An 18,288-nucleotide genomic window follows, 5' to 3' on the forward strand; every position below is an offset into this window, starting at 1 on the left:
TTTATCAAACATTCATTAAGTCAATAAGATTTTACAAAACATTTTTAAAAGCAGAGGGATATTTTTCAATAAAACATTGTTTCTAATTTTCAAATTACTTATATTTTAATAGTAATTATCTATTTGTTAAGTTAGAGGTTTTATAATTAAGGTTGTTTCTTAGCCAGAAACATTTTCCAAAGTGAGACTTTTTGACAAATTTTAACAATTACTCATTTATCATTGTTAAACATTTTTGACTTACAAATGTTTTGACCAATTACCTTGTAACCTAGTGGGCTGTGCCTCGTAATTATCTTGACCAATTTTCTTCCCAATTTGTAAAACAGAAACAAATTTTTGTATGATCAATCCATTGTGATGAACAAAAATTACTAGATAAATAACCAAAAAAATGTCAAGTTGGAATTAAAGTAGGGGTGACTAAGACATGGCTGTTATGGGGCAGTTCATTCTCTATCTGTTCTCTGTTAAAGGATACTGTCTTCTGAACTTACCCTTCAAATTCTTTTCCAGCCCTGTTACATGTCCCATGTGGCTACTTGAAGGGTCAGAAATTTCATAGATTCATAGATTATAAGGGGCTGGAAGGGACCTTACAAGATCATCGGATCCAGCCCCCCTGGACTAGGTAGGAAAGACAACTTGGGTCAGGTGACCCCAGCAAAGTGACCGTCTAGTCTCCTCTTGAAGATTTTTTGGGTAGGTGATTGCACCACCTCTGGAGGGAGTTTATTCCACAGTCTAGACACCCTGACTGTGAAGAAGTTTTTTTCCTAGTGTTAAGCCAGAAACAGGAGTTTTGTCCATTACTCCTGTTTTTCTCCAAGGGTGCCCTGGTGAACGGTTGTTTGCCAAGCCCTTGATGTTTTTTCCCTAATATAGTGGTAAGCTGCTACCAAGTCCCCTCCCAGACTTCTCTTTTTTAGGCTGAAAAGGCCCAACTCCCTCAACCTTTTCTTGTATGTCTTGCCTTGCAAATCTCTGATCATATAGGTGGCTTTCCTCTGGACTCTCTCAAGCTTTTCCAAGTCCTTGTTGAAGTGTGGTACTGAGAACTGGATGCAGTACTCCAGCTGCAGTCTCACCAATGCTGGGTAAAGTGGAAGAATCACTTCCTTGGTTTTGCTTGTGATGCTTCAGTTGATTCCAGAGTATTGTTTGTCCTGCTGGCTACAGCTTCGCACTGACGGTTCATGTTCATACTATGGTCTGTTATTTCTCCTAGGTCCCTTTCTGTCATGGCGTTAGTCAGTTTGGCACCACCAAGCCTGTAAGTATGTTCAGGATTCTTCATCCCCAGATGGAGCGCTTTACATATCTCAATCTTGAACTTCATCTGGTTCTGATCCGCCCAACTTGCCAGCCTGTCTAGGTCTGCCTGTATCTGCAGCCTTTTTTCAAGTGTGACCACGCTCCTCCATAACTTGGTGTCATCTGTAAACTTGACCAGTGAGCTCTTCACCCCCACATCCAAATCATTGGTAAAGGTGTTGACAAGCACTGGACCAAGCTCAGACCCCTGAGGGACACCACTGACCACTTCTCAGCAAGATGACACAGGTCCGTTCATTAGAACTTTCTGGTTCCTACCCCACATCCAGCTTCTTACCCAACTAACTGTCAAACATTTAAGCCCTCAATCCTCCAATTTTCCCATGAGAACATCATGGGATATCAGATCAAAGGCCTTTTGGAAGTCTAGGTATACAATGTCGACCTCCTCTCTCTTATCCAGGTGGCGAATTACTTGGTCATAGAAGGAGATGAGATTGGTAAGACAAGACCAGCCATGCTGGCTATCATTCAAAATCTTACCTTTTGCAAGCGTATCACACACAGACTCCTTCATGAATTTTTCCAGGATTTCCTCTGGAATAGAAGTTAGACTAACTGGCCTATAGTTGCCCTGGTCCTCTCCCTTCCCCTTCTTGAAGATGGGCACAACGTAGGCCTTCTTCCAGTCTTCAGGGACCTCCCACAAATGCCACAAGTTTTGGAAGAGTTTTGCCAGAGGTCCCACAATGACTTCAGCCAGCTTCTTCAGCACTTTTGGATGAAGTTCATCTGGTCCTGCTGACTTATACATGTCTACCTTTTCTAACTGATCACATACCCACTCAATATCAACAGTAGGAAGGCGGTCATTCCCACCACGCCCACTCTGAACCTTATCTAGTATGATTTTCCCTTTAGTCTGGTGAAATACTGAAACAAAGTAGTCATTCAGAAGTTCATTTTTCTCCTGAGTGTCAGTAACCAGCTGTCCTGAGTTGTTTAGCAATGGCCCCATGCTTCCATTTGTTTTCTTCCTGTGCACTACGTACCTAAAGAAGGACTTCTTATTGTCCTTGATTTCTGTTGCTAGTTTAAATTCAGTCACCGCCTTAGCCTTTTTAATTTGCTCCCTACAAGTGTGGGCTGTTGTTGTATAGTCCTCCTTGGGAACTGTCCCAAGCTTCCATCATTTCTATGATTCTTTTTTCTTTTTCAAGAGGACCATAATATCCCTATGAAGCAAAGAGGGCTTACCAGCCCTTCAGCTACCATTCCTCTGCATGGGAATGGACTTCTTTTGGGCTTCAAGGATCGTGTCCTTGAGGAACAACCACTCTTCATGCACTCTTTTCACCTTTGGTACCTGGTCCCACAGTGCTTCCCCTACTATTGCCCTGAGCTTGTTGTAATTCACTTTTTTGAAGTCCAAAACTTCAGTCCTGCTAGTTGATTTGCCTGCTTTGTGATGGACAGTAAATGTGATGGTTTCATGGTCACTGTCGCCCAGGCTACCCTTTATATTCAAGTTGCTTACCAAATTGTCTCCTTTGGCCAAGGCCAAGTCTAGGAGAGCATTACCTCTGGTTGGCTTGTGTACTTCCTGAATCAGGTAGAGCTTTTTGAAACAGGTTGGGAAGCAACACAACTGATCTGACTTGACCGAGTGTTCCTCCCAAGAGATGGCTGGGTAACTGAAGTCACCCATGATGACCATGTCCCATGTGCACGCAGCCTCTGCCAGTTCTCAAGAGAACTCCAGATTGAGCTCCTCCATCTGGGTTTGGTGGTCTGTAGTATACACCTACAACTAGGTCTCTCTCACAGTCACTGAACTCCGCCCTCCCTCCCCCTTGTTTGACCCAGGTGGTTTTGAGCTACTCTTCTTTGAAGCCGATGTCAGCCTCCAGGAGGTGTATCACTCCCTTAGATAGAGAGCTACACCTCTACCTTCCTTACCTACTTGATCTCTTCTGTGCAGGGTGAATCATGTGTCCCACCAGGTCTCTGTAATCCCTACTAAATCATAATACCCCCTGGAGAATAGGAGAGCTAGCTCCTCCTGCTTGTTCCCCATGCTTCTGGCATTAGTGTACAAGCATCTGAGTCCTCCAGTTGAGACCCTTAATATCTTATGCCCTCAGCTCTTGCAAGAGTGACTCCCCTAGTGTCCCCAACTTCAGAGCTGTCTTGTGTGCCAGTCCAGGGGCATGCTCCAGTCAGTGTTTCCCTTTCCCCTGGTGATCTTAGTTTAAAGCCCTATCTAGAAGATCAGCCATCATGACCAAGAACAAGGACTTACCCTTCTATGTGAGGTGGATACCATCCCTTTCCAGGAGTCCTCTCTCCCTGAAAGGTGCGCTGTGGTCGAAGAAACTGAAGCCCTCTCCGTAGCATCACTGCTAGAGTCACTGGTTCACTTCTTTGACACATTAGGTGGCAAGAGGCACAGCAGTTTCTGGAGCATTCAGAGATGCAGAAGTTAATGCTGTCATGGCCAAATTCCAGCTACATGGGCCTATGATGCAGCTCCATACTGCAGCTCCAGCCCATGGATGAGTGCCACTCCCCCCCCCCCTCCAGCCCATCACTCATCCTGGACTGATGATTTAGAAACTTAAAATGTAAAGAAAAATCCACAATCCTTTGACATGTGTGTGGGTGACCGAGCTTTGGATCTGGGGAAGGGGCCGGCTGGGTTGTAGCCACAAACCTGGCACGTAGATGGGTACTTGCGACCGCTGGAGTAGAATTAGGCACAAATGCGTATTGGTTCATGTGCGGGCCGGGAGCGACCCGAGCCCTTTTCGCGCTGCACGCGGGCTGTGGCCAGCAGCCCGGGCACGCCGGGGCGGAGAGGGAAGCCCTTCAAGCTGGAATTAGGCACGGACGCGTAGCGGTAGTTTAAAAGATTGTTTACTTACACCGAGATGGCAGTGGTGTAGGCTGGAAAACTTGCTTAAGTTGCGGTTACAGACAGGAAAGAAGAGAGGCGGACAAGAGTTCTAGACTCGTGAACTCTAGCCCAATCCAGCTGAAGGCTCTGAACACGTGAGCCCGTCGTGTCAGCCGAAGAAAGTACTCGTCTGGAAGAGCTCTGAATAAACTCACACGAAGTTTGCTAGGCTCCATGGGTTCGGTTCTCTTCCGCGCGGGAAGGGATACGTCTAGGAATCTGATGGGGAGAGGCTAGAGGTTGATCAGACCTCCATTGCCTGCTTTAAATGCACTGGGTCCATAAGGATCCGCAGCACTTAGAGATCTTCACACAGCGTGAAGTCTCCTCCTCCCTTGTTCGTGGAGTCCTCCAACTTGGGCGGAAACCACTCAAGACTTTTATACGGCTAGCAAGCCAATCACTAGCCGCCACGTGTGAATAATTTAGAACTGGCCAATAATGGGACTTGAATTAGCATACAAATGGTGGGAACTCTTTGCAACGAGCACTTCTGTGCTGCAACAAAGAAATGCACCCTGCAAAGAAAGCTTCAAATTGGCGGGAAATTCTCCCTTGCACCTGGGTTCTCTTTTGCAGCAGAAAACTCCACCGTGCAAGGAAGCTGCAATTTAGCGGGGACAATTTAGCAGTGCCGAAGCACACACAAACAAAAATCACACCCTTTGGGTTGTGACAGTTCAAACAAAGATGGCTTTACTTACACTGTCACGATGTACAGCATAGGAAGAAGGTTAACTTCAAACTCCAACTTCTGTTACAACCAAACCGAGGAGCTCTTATGAGATGAGATATCTTTAAACTCGAGCATGAAGGACACGGGGGTACGTCGGGGGGTTCGTCGATGGGGAGTCATCGGCAGGTGATCAGACTGCCAGGTTCCACTCCGAGACGAGCACGGAGTTCTCCAACCTGGGCGGAAACGACTCCAACCCTTTATACGGCTAGCGAGCCAATTGCCAGCCGCCACGTAGGAATAATTTGAAACCGGCCAATTAAAGTATGCATATTTGCATATGAGCAGCGGGAACTTTTCCACGCCGGGGCTCTCCACTGTGCTGAGAATTCCCCTGTCTCACCGTGCCTTGTGGTAGAAAGTTCCACTGTACCGAGGCACTCAACTAATCAGTTCTGACAATGTGAACACAGATAAGATCTCCATTACTGTTGTAGGTTTTGTATAGGATTGTTATATAATTTTTTTAAGAGGCCAAATCCTGAATCCCTTGGATTTTGAAGAAATATTCCAGGATTTGTGCAAGCACCAAAGGGCAAATTAATCAGACAAACTATAATGAAGAATTGTTAATAACTACTTAATTACAAGCTTTTGTTCTTAAATATAGTCCATTCATGAGTTGTACAGATGATTTAATTATGGAACTGTTACATAGAAGCAAGTTACTTTTTAAGCTAAAAGTATCTAAAGGAATATTGTTCACAAGTCAGCATTTCAAATCAAAAGCTGTAATGAATGATCAATAAAAAAGAACACTCAAATTATTAGGAAAAAAATCCTCAAATGTCAAAGTTAACTTGTAAGGTTCGTGCCAAACCAAAACATTTTCTAATAGAATTAAAATAAGGTTTATAACATGACAAGGTTGTAACCTTAACTATAAGGCATATTTTTCTCATGAGAAGTCAATAGAAATTTGGTTCATGTATTTTGGGGGGGCTGTATTTTAGACTTTGAGATAAATGAATAAATCCATTCACCAAAATTCAAAAGCTAACAGTTTCAGATTGCATTGGTGAAAAGAAAGAAACATTAAGTTATACAGAATGTGAACTCCACATATTTTTAATTAGCACAGTGAATGCTACATGTTTTCATATGCTCAAATACAAATAAAAATCAGTGTAACTCAGATTCTAAAAAGAGAGTCACACTTGTTGTCTAGCCAAAAAAAGAAAGAAAAGAAGAAGCAGCCCTCAAAGATATTTAAAGACAGCATAAATATTTTATATAATAATGCAGTCTGAATTATATGGTATTCCAAAGACTGCAGACTTCAAATAAAGTACAGACCATACAGGATATCTTTCATTCTAGTGTAAGCTCAGCCATAATATATGCATGCTGACATGTAGCATTGATTTTTCTTTATGTATGGCTGTATTAATTTTTAAAGTTCACACAGACAAATGTGCACCTTTCAGAAACAGAAGCAAGTAAATGAATAAGATCCTGGATAGAAACCTCCATTATGTACTTTTCATTAATGGATTGATGCATTTGAAAAAATAATCAATTCTTGCATTTTTTTTGAAGGGACATAAACCTCCCTTGATATTTTTACCTTTGTAGTATTTACATATACAATTCATAAATGCCTTCTTCCTCAATTTTTAATATTAGTTCAAGAGAAACTTTATTTCTGCAAGTCATATTTATAAACTAAATAGCTGGAAGCAATCAGCACTTTTATGTTGTTTTTTTCATAGTAACAATAAATAAATAAATAAATAAACTCAACCCTTTAGCAGACTTCATTATTTGTAGGTTTAAAGCTAGCATCTACTGTGTTTTTTCAATAGCACCAAAAGCAATAGAATATATATTATGCAAATAATTTTGAGCTATTCATCACAACATAAGAAAGGCAGTAATAGAATGTTCTCTAGAAAACTTAAAATGCATAACAGTCATCTTTATCTCTCGTTTTGGTATCAACAGCCTGACGCAAGACTTTCATCATATTCTACAAGATGACTAGAGGTTTTACCATTTGGAATAATTATTGTCACTGAAAGTATTGCCAAAGAAGTGGTATGGAGCACATAGAAAATACCACTTTCATAATGTGATTGTAAACTGGATGAGAATGAAACATTTTTCTACTTGAGTCATGTTGTCCCTGCTTTGGATATGACTATGTATTCTCTGTTACAGAATATTGTCTTTAGAATTTACAAGGCCCTTCAAATCCTATTTATAGAAGAGCTGAGATGCTTCATGTCTTTTAGTAAAGAAGCCCATAGACTGATAGTTGACTGTTTACTCAGGCAGAACTATTTTTATCTTTTTGAGACTAATCATCCTGTTAAAGAACTTTAGACAGAGATTAATGACAGCTACAAAAAAGAACCTGCACCTCATTAAGGTTTCATTTGTTGCTTTTGGAATTAAAAAACAAACTAATGGTAATGCCAACTATTATTTCATTGACATTGATGTTGGGAGGTGGGGGGAAGAGAAGGGGGACAACTTAATTTGCTAACCAGCACAAATAAATCTACCAGACTAGTATCCAATTAAGATACAAAAGTAAAGCCAAATATTGACAATGGAAGTGAATAGATAGGTTATATTATATGATATCTGGGTCTTATTTGATCAGCTGTTGGTTAAGTTAATCACTAGTAAAGCAAGCTTTTGAATACTTCAGACGTTTTATGGCAGATAGTACAGAATCCTCTTCATTGATTTACTGGAACTGTTTAAAGCGAGCACCAATATCCCCTGTGAATGTTCACACGTAAAATTGAGTTGTTAAATCTAACAGGAAAATGAAGTAACATCAACAGGATTGTTTATTTTCGTTTCTCAGAGGCCAAATGTATAATAGAAGAGTGACAGCTCTATCTCTAAAGAGGAAACCTTCTGTGCCAGCCTGCACATCTAAGAACCTGAATTCACTTTTAAAGATGTGATTCACTCCTTTTCATAACAAAAGGTTAAGTATTATGACAGCAACTGACATAGAGTGGGATTGGGTGAGGATGGTTAAGAAGGAAGTTTCTCTGGAAATGTACAGTATATAAATTAAGCTGTAAAACAGAACAAAATTGTCATTTTTAAGATGAACACTTTTCCCCCCGAAGATGGTAGCAATATAACATCTTTTCTACAATTACACTTGCTACTGATGCCAGTTCCTAACTAGCTGAGTAGCTGATCTTCTTCCCCTGGAGATTGCACCTGATTGCTGAAGGAAGGAAAATGGAGTAAGTACAGTATATCTGTACTATAACAGATGACACCAGGAGATGTGCAAGGCTGAAAGTTGCTGTTGAGTCAGTGGCAGGGTGACATTATCTTCAAATTCTGATTCCTTGAAGAAACAAAAGAATGTTCCATTTTTTTCTGCCAGATAAATAGCTGCACTTAAAAAAAAAAGTTCAGGTCCTTAACACCCAATGCAATCTTGAAAATCAAGGGAAAAATCAGCTGTTTCAGAAAAGTCCTCTAACAGCAGTTTCTAAAAAAAAAAAAGTTAAAAATTAGACGTGAAACAATAAATCATTCTGGAACAGGAAACTTTTCCATTTGCAGTCTGCAGCAACGTTTTCTCTTGGACTGCCAAGTTGTGCTTCCAGTGAACAACTTAATTCTATCGTGGAATGCAGTTTGGGACAAATATTCCAGAATAGCACTAAGGATACCTCTAAGTTATATCTCTCTCTCTCCCTTTCTCACTGTACAAGGTATCCTGACTGAAGAGGGAATATTGATTAATTATGAAGGTTATCTTGCTGATGCTGTCCTGATGATAATGTGAATCTTGAAAGCAGTCCTGAAAAATATGTTCTCCTGAAAATGCAGTGCCCTAAACTATGAGCAGTTCTTAGTACAGATCTTGTCTCAAATACTTATATTCTAACCATCACCTGCCATAGTCTACAAATCTCCATTTTAGGAAGAAATGGTCCATAGTACTCAAGTCAGCATTAGATTTTAACTTTAGGCCCTGCCCTTGGCAGGAGTGGTTATGTAAAATGCACAGCTGCAGGAGAGGCCTGTGTAACTTAGATACATTTTTCTCAGGCACATTATTCCTCTTTATCCTCTCTTCTCATGTATGGGGGTGGGGCTGGATATTTGCTGCAAATCTGTCAGTGATGAAGTAAGACATTCATCATATCAGCTCAGTTGTTTTGGGCAATATGGGACGACAGTAGATCCAAGGCCCTATTTGCCTCTGCTCCTTCTGCACATTCCCTGTTCTGGGAAGGTAGTCTACCAGCATAAAATATCCATTTAATTCCATTCAGCCTGATCCAAGGACTGGTTAGGATTTATGGGTGCCCCAAATGGAATTTTTACACTCTCTTACTTCTCCGTGTGAGTATTTAATCCTGTCACAATCTGTCCACTAGAAAGATACCAGTGTGTTTGAAGTGCTTTTATCCCCTCAGTAGAGTGCCAGCTCTCAGCCAATCATGCTTTAAGTCAAGAACTGCACAGATTTCCTTTAGAGCTTGTCAGCACTGATAAACTGGCTAGAAGAATCATTCTTGAATGACATGAGACATCTTCTTACCTCCAGGGTTTAATGTGCCATCTCCTTAGCTTCTTTAGCCCAAGTTAACCCAAAGAACAAGAGATCAAAAAAAACCAAAAAAACCCCCAAAAAACAGACCTCATCATACCCTGAAGACTATTAGATTGACAATGCAAGTAAATGGATATGTAGAATTGATTGAAAATATTGCATTTAGATTTTTTGAGTGCATATTGAGGACATAATTTATATAAAACTCTTTTTTACCTACATAACCTAGATGGATTTCTTTAAAGAATACTTGTCTGGCAGAATAGATGGCTGTGCAGAGTGTGAGGTAAATGAGAATATGTTACCCTATTAGGTGTATCAGCTAATACTTACTTCAGTGGCACGCTGTATCACAGTAAAGCTAGTAAAGACATGCCATAATGCAGACATTATTAACTTATTACTTACAGCAAGGAACATTTTACATCCTTTCACTATTTCATCTAGTCCCTGAATTAGATTGGAAAAAGGAAGGTCAAAAGAAAAATATCAGTACAATGTCTATAGTCCAAACAGTACATTTTTTACAGGAACATTTTTTTCTGCTAAGAATACAGGATCACTTACATTACTTAAGCCTGTTATGAAGAAGTAGTAGCAACTCCATATATAAGGTGTCAAGACTCTTCTATAAAGCTGATATTGATCCTCCCCAGCATATATAGCCTCATAGATTTATACATTTTGAGCCCAGATGCATTATGTTAACTAATTTAATCTCACATTATATAAATCAGAGAATTTCATCCAGTGATCCCTGAATCTAGCACAATAACTTATTGCTGAGCTACAGTTAAACTTTTAGAACACCATTAATCTTGATTCAAAGACTCTATAGTAATGAAAACTATAGCTCCTACCTTTGTAGCATTTAAAATTACCATTACCATTACCATGTGCTTTTGTGTATGACATATAATCAAAACTAGATTAGTCAAATGTATTGCATTAAGTGGAGCTGAAGGTAAACTGTGCATGGGGGTATATAATAAGCGGATTATTAAAATATGTATTTGTAAAGAAAACAGAAATTTAACTTGGTGTTATGCAAAAATCTCTGCAAAGCTTTAATAAGGAGTTATTTCTAGCCTACAAGATTCATAATCTCTTTGGTCAGAATCCCTGTAGATCAGGAAGGCATAAATGCTAGTTGCCACTATTTCAGCTAGGACAAATTAATTTTATTCCACTTTCTTCCCACCATATCCACACAAAAATGAATTCCCAAAATTTTTATTCAAAGGAATTAAAAGCCATTGTCTCCTTTCTCTCAGACTATTGGCAAGACCTCCATATGATATTCACAGATGTAAGCACAATGATTCAGACACTTCTAAATGTGAGACTTAAAAATGTTGCCTATTAGATTAGTAATAGCAATAATAGTTTAGCCTTACATGCTCAATTTAGCAAAGCACAGAACCATTTGCATTCTCAAAGGTATGCAGGTATGTATGTATTTTGCTGAAAAAGATTCTATTGTGATTTTTTTTAAACAATACAGTTGCCAAAATTAAGCAGACAACCCCTCCCCCTTCACCCATAAAATGTTTTGGGTTTTTTTTTTCCATTGGCACATGGAATTATATTGGGTCAGAACAGGAGTTCTTCTAAACTACCTCCTGCCTCTGACTATGGTCAATACCAGATGTTTTCAAGGAAAGTACAAGGACAACCATAATGGAATAATCTTCTGATGTGGAAATCTTTACTCCGCTTAGACAGTTAGTTTTCACATGCCCTGAAGCATAACAGTTGTTATTCATTTAAAAGTAACTAGATGTATTCTTATGATAAAATCAAATCTTTGTTAAAATCCTACTCAAATTTTGGCTTCCTACTCTGTCCTACCTACTCTTTGTCTTCATATTTAGACAGCAAATGGTTCATGGCAGTTTTGTATGGTGCTAAATAAATAGCTAATTCTTATAGACATAAAAATATATAACTGTACCAAAATAAGAGCATGCATCCACCTCCCTTCACAAAGGACATTCAGATTTCAGCCTATATCTGAATTGCTCAGCTCAGGTTCTTCTCCATAAAGGCCAGATTGTCTAAGTGGACTCAGAAACCTAAATGCAATTCTATTCCACTTTGTTGATGCCTGTTACAATTGATTAATGCAAAGGTGGCTAGTCTGTGCCACGTGAGCCATAAGGTATGGGTAGCCTGCATGTGGCACATCAAGGAGGGGGCAGACAACACAGTAGCAGATGAGGTGGGGAACATAGAAGTATATCAGGCAAGGAGCACAGGGCAAGGAGCAGAAAACAGAAACTGTTTGAAAGAAAACATATCTTCATTGTCTTGGTTGATTTTTTGTGACTCAGCATTAAGGGTAAGAGGTTTAGTCAGGTGAAGGAAATTGGAATGACACTCAAGGAAGGCACAGGGCTAATTTGTGTGTCACCTACTGAAAAGGTGAGCACACACCACATTAATTAATTTATTTTTGTAACATGATGTCATCTTACCCTTTAGTAGTGAATCACAAGAAAGCAGCCATGAGCATGAAGATCCATCCAATTTATGAATTAATTGTTTTTCAGGGATTTGAGCATGGTGGAATAGAATTGCACTTAGGTGTCTAAATCCATTTATGCATCTAGTAGGCAGAAGAGAATGTGGCCCTGAATCTAAAGCTGGCACAAACTGAAACAATTAGTAATTAACTTTCAGGATACAGAATACATTTTTGGTTAATCTCTAAATTTATCATATTACATTTTGTCCCCTGGCATGTGTGTGGAGTTTAAGAGAAGGGCTTCTTTATGAATTCAGGGGATTAAGCTGAGGGAATCCAATGAACTGGAGCAGTCTTGAACTATAAAGGGTATTACATATGTATATGACATTTAAATGTCATTACTTCAAGTGAAACTTTGGTCATAGGCTGACATAAGAAGAATTCTAGATTTTGCATATATGTATATGTATTGTATGCTTACATATAAAAGTATAGAGTACACAGTGGCTGAGATTTACTTTTTTTTCTATCCTTTTCAGATAGGAATGTGTTAAACATTATATCAGTGGAAAAAAATATATTTTATTTAATGAATATGTTAAAGATTGGGCTTTGTTTAGAATTAAGAGCACTTTTTAATTAGGTAGTTCATAAACCATTTGTCTTCTCTGAAATTGATAGACATTCTATTTCTTTCTGAATCTGATTTTCCTCTGGAAGACTATCAGATGAATTACAACATAGCAGTGTATCTTACTCTCATAAATTAAGGCAGCTTTTGTTGACTTTCATACACCTATTTTTTTTTCTTCCTTTTAATTAAAACATTTATACAGGTAATTTACTGAGCCATAAGCTGCTTTCTGACAGTTCTTGTAGAAACCCTTTACATTATTTATGTTCCTAATATAGGGGTATTCATACAAATGTGAATGGCACCCCACCATCTTTGTTCAATGTAGGCATTCCTATCTGTTTTTAATAAAGAGTACATTTCTATTCTATATATTTACCAAAAAAAACCAATAAAAAAATGAAATAGTGACGCAGAATAAAATGCAAAAAAGCATAACAAAATGTTAAACATTAAAGGCCAGATTTTCAAAATGATTAATGTCATTTACACACTTAAATGGTAAATATAATGAAAATGCATCATTTATGTATCTAAAAGCTGTTGGGTGCTGTTCTTTGCCAACTTTGGGCATTTTTACACATGGTCTGGGAGCCAATGGGGGGTGGGAGGGTGCTTTAATTAATGAGTGCTTTTAATTAAAAGTGCCCAAGCATCCCCCATGCTAAAAATGGCAATGGTGCACTTTGAACTAAAGCTCATCAAACAAAGCGCCCCATCACCATTTTTGGTGCAGGGATGCTAATACACGTGACGCCACTGTCTGCCGAAGCTCGTTTATTGTCGTGCTCCAGCAGACTCGATTGATCAAGTCTGTTCTAACACGCTAGATTTCCAGCATCAGAGCTGCTCCCTGCATGTGTATAAGAGCCCTTTGGCTGTAAGTGGGCACATCTACACAAGGCACTTCCTGTGCATAAACCTAATAACACTGTACAGTGGTAAGGCAGTTAAAAACCATATTAATAGCCCACTGTGCAGTGTTATTAGGTTAATGTGAAGTAAATGTCACAAAATATCCATGAGCCGGTGCTACTGCTCAGTAACTCTAGTTATTGCACGTGTAGTTAGTATTTTATTAAGCAAGTAATAAACTAAATGAGCAGTATCTAAGGCACATTAATAAGTGTGTAATTGCACTCAGTGAAAGTTGTTTATTATGCCCATAATTATTGTAAAGGCCCCTGAGTCATAAATGGACTTCCTGTTACATACTTCACCATACAAATCATACCTGGCATTATGCATAAGGGCTCACTCTAGAACCCAAATATTCCTTTGAGTAGGTAGATTGACTTCTGGATGATAGCCAGGTTGGAGGAAAAAAATCCTACTCTCACTCTCAAAAATGTTCTGTAGAGACTACTGAACCCAATGCTTGAACGTTTTCAAAAGTAGCTAATTTTTGTGAGGTCACATTATGAACTTCTCTTTCACACTAAGAAGTGTAATTCCATTAGAGTAACCTGGACTACAATACTTCATGGAATTAGTAATCAGTCTGTTAATATTTTCACCTCTGTTGCTAACCATATCATTATTACATTTCACATAGACCCATTTGTCAGCATAATTTTGCTTCGGACTGTAATTTTAGGAGAAAATACTCTTGGGTAATAGATTCATGTTAACAGAAGTATATTGTGGATAGAAATGTATGTGGAAATGAGAAAATGGAGATTGTTGTGTGTGCCCCTTTATTAAAATATAATTTCCATCTATGAAAAAAGGACTGTCTATAATTTGCTGTTGCAGGTGGGCCTTTCTGCATCTCATCCTATTTATGAGTATAGTACCATGCATATTGCAGGCACTTCATCAATGTGTCATTTATACTGCACCAAGAAAAAAAACTGGAATATATTTGAGGGTAAGAAAGCTGCTGTAAATGTGGGGTTGAGTATTTAGTTCTTTCTTTTTGCATGCTCTAATTATGCTTGTTATTTTAAGTTTGACTCTGATGTGACTTTGCCTGGAATTAGGGGAGTCAAAATTCTAACTTGTCTCATTCAATGATATGAAACAAATATGGGTTTTACTATTACAGAGTCATGAAATCCTAGTGGGAACAGTAAAATAACTACTGAAGCACAAGGGCTTGAACTTTAAAAATGCGAATATAAAAAGAGAGGAAAAACTTCATAAACCACCAACTTGTATACTCTCAAGCCTTAATTTGTATATGTACCTACCTATGTGAATATTATAAATCAGATTTGACAGATCCATAAATATTTTTCCATGCTTGTTTACTCTTGAAAAATCTGGCTCCAAGTTATCAGAGACTTGATTTATTGGAAAATGTGTTCAGGGTTTTGCCTATGAACCACTACTGACATGGTAGATGAGATTGAGAACATTGAACTACTAGTTCAACATTTTCAGACACAGACAACTGGCAATGCTGACTTTATGCTGCTCTTCACTCTTAGTGACATCTGACATTAGAAGTCGTGAGTCATCCATTTTAAACTTTTCCCTTTTTTCTTTGTTTCTCTTTTTTATTTAATGAATCATTTTGCTATGAGAAAGTGTTTGAAGCTACCAAAGCTGTTTTACTGATCAAGCATCCCATTCAAACCAACTAAAAGAAATCATTAAAAAACTTATTATAATGCTTTATTGGAATTTTTAAACAGAGATAAACTGCAACAGCATTACTGGGCACTGCTTTAACAAGAAGATAATGTATACAGTTTTGGAGATAATTAGAACCAATTCAGCACTGAAAAGTTAAACACTTTTTCCTCTTCCTCTCCCTTTGTCCACTCTCCTCCCCACACCAACACACACACACACACACACACACACACACTTTTCTTAGAGGTAACATCTTACTGTTTCTTTATTTTTCTTTTGTTCATTGATAGTGCTGGACCATACATGGCAAAGGGAGACTAAAATAATCTATCATCTTAAAAAAATGCTGGAATCTTTGTTTTCAAGCCAAGAGGGAAAAAAAAGGAAAAAAGGAAAAGAAATAGGTAATAACAAAAGAGATTATATTTTCATTGAGTTAATAATCATAGATTCATATTGTTATTGATTTAATGTCTATCTTTATCAGTTTCTATATTTCTTTTTGGTCTTGGATTGAAAACACAATTTCCAATTATTTCAGTTTTCTAGATAACATATTTTTTTACTCCTCCCCTTGCCTTCGGAATTAATGTCTTTTATTCTAGCATCAAATTACTTCTAACCATTTAAAGTGCTGTAGCAGTGTTTTCTACTAAGAGATAATCACTCTCACTAGAGATTTACAAAAGAGCTGTGTAATACCACTGAAGGAGACTAATGATGAGCAAGCCTCTAAAGGTTTCAGGGGGCTATTTTTGTCTTGATAATTATTCTAAAGTCCGTATGTTCATGTGGACCTTATCTGAATTATAATACAAACTTGTGGCTTCCTTAGGTCCCCTTCCTAACTGCCCAGCAAATTACTGATTCCTCTACTTAGAGACTCTTGAGAAGCAATCTACATATCCTTTACTCCTCAGCTGACTTCCTGTACTTCCTTTTGGGGTACTCTAACTTCTCTTTCAGGGTAATAGCTGCTTTGTATGTCCTTGGGGATCATACATTTGCTTCTGAACCATACTTTGTTTCACTTTTGGAATGGATCAGATTGCACCAAATATCTATTGCCAGACATTTGCCTCAGACTCCATCCCTTCCTTCCTTCTGTAAGGTCTCCACCTTCACTCATCATATTGAATTACCATAAGTTGAACTCTATGTTATGGTAAAAGAAGCAAAGCATATGCTTTTTCTTTTAATTAGCTTACTAAGTGGGTGTTTGTTTTATTTAGTTTTGTTTTGCTGTAATTGCTCCTTACCTTGATTGGAGTTAAAAGAATATATTTTCAAATACATAAAGAAAAAAATAAATAAATTCCCCCATTTCACATGTTCCAGTCCATGAGCATTATCCTACCAGGTTCATGGGACTGATCATAGGCTAAGCGGAAACATTTTTGTGCTACATGTTTGTTATGGTATTGATAGTAGCCCAATGTGCACAGACTGGTCACCATGAAATGTTTCCCCACTAATTCACATACATACCCACAGCTATTCCTGGATGAATCAGAAACAGGAATCCGGTATGAAGAAGATAACCCCTGGCTGTTGTATCTACATTTCTGGTCAATCCGTTTTTGCAGACCACATCTTTCATTCCACTATGTCGTGTGAAGCACTGTAGCTTGAAATGCATACAAACTGCTCACTAGTTATATTTTCAGGGAGAAAGCTAGTTTCTGAGCCTCCTTCTTTCCATTCTGGATTTACACTTGTCACATCTCCTGTTTTATTTTATTGCACCCAAAAGTTAACATGTAAAAGGAGCTCAGTTCTTCCTGACCTGCTGTGCTGGGAGAGAACCTATACTACTCCAAGATCTGAGTGCAGTTTATCCTGGGCACAGTACAGCTTGTCTTTTAAAACTATATACTGTGGTTGATCACTGAGCTTCCATTGTTCAGTTATGAGAACCATTTATTCAGCTGAGAACCATTTAAGAGCTAGAGAAAGGGAGAAAACTGAGGCCTTGAGCACATCATATCCTTATATGAGCACTGTCAGTGAGTTAATGTGATTGCTTAAATGTGGGGCCTTATATTCAAACTTCCCTTTGGGAGGTAAATAGTAATTAGGGGTGCCTATACACGAGCAGTGAGGTTGCTCTGATTCGCATCAGAGCAGATTCAATTAATCAAGTCTGCTGGAGTGTTGCAATTGCCATGCTCCAGCAACCTCCTCTGTCTCATGTATCAGTGACCCTGCATTTAAAATGGCAGCGGGAGTGCTTGAATTAAAGCTTGTTGAATGAGATTTAATTCAAGTGCCCCCATCACCATTTTTAAGTGCAGGGACACTGATATATGAGATATGGAGACATTTTCATTAGAGCAGTTCTCAGACCTGCTCCAAAGTATGACCCCGCACCCCCAGGGCATATGTAAAAGTACTCTAGATTAGTGGTTCTCAATCTTTTTCATACCAGGGCTCAGTTGTAAATATTGATAGCCAGTCTCAACCCAGTGCCCCTCACTCCTGACCTGCTGCCTCCACCCCCAGCCCCTAGTGTGTGAGCCAGGGGGTTAGAGTGTGGAGCAGGGGGCGCCCCAAGCTGCCCCTTGCAGGCTGGAACTCTGCTAGATTGGCAGGGAAAAGCTACGGTTTTCCACATTTTTCTCCTTTAAAGGAATATCCATTCTTAAAGCTTATTGATCCATTTTTTAAGTTTGTTCATGACCCTTTCATATATTCTCATGACCCACTTTTGGGTCATGACCTACAGGTTGAGAAACACTGCTCTAGGTGACTGAAGTAAGACTGTAAATTGCATTTTGGACCATTTATGCAGACTTTATAGATCCTACTTCCCACTGTGCAACTTATCTTTGTCCTTCAAAACATGCTTAGAAGAGATCTGCTCAATCCACTTATGCTGTATAGAGATCCTCCTTCTTGAGAAAGGTGTTGTAAGCTGAAATCTGGTATCTCCTGCCTTGCCTTTGTTACAGTTATGTTAAGGTATGCTACTTGCATATGTTAAGTTGGCTTAAAATGATTGTGAATGCATGTGACATTAATTATAAGTATGCTGCCCCATGGGTGACCCCCTTGCATGGATGACTGCTGCCTCTTGAGTCGGGGGGGGGGGGGG

Source organism: Alligator sinensis, unplaced genomic scaffold, assembly GCF_000455745.1.
Source record: "Alligator sinensis unplaced genomic scaffold, ASM45574v1 scaffold257_1, whole genome shotgun sequence".
Classification (NCBI taxonomy): domain Eukaryota; kingdom Metazoa; phylum Chordata; order Crocodylia; family Alligatoridae; genus Alligator; species Alligator sinensis.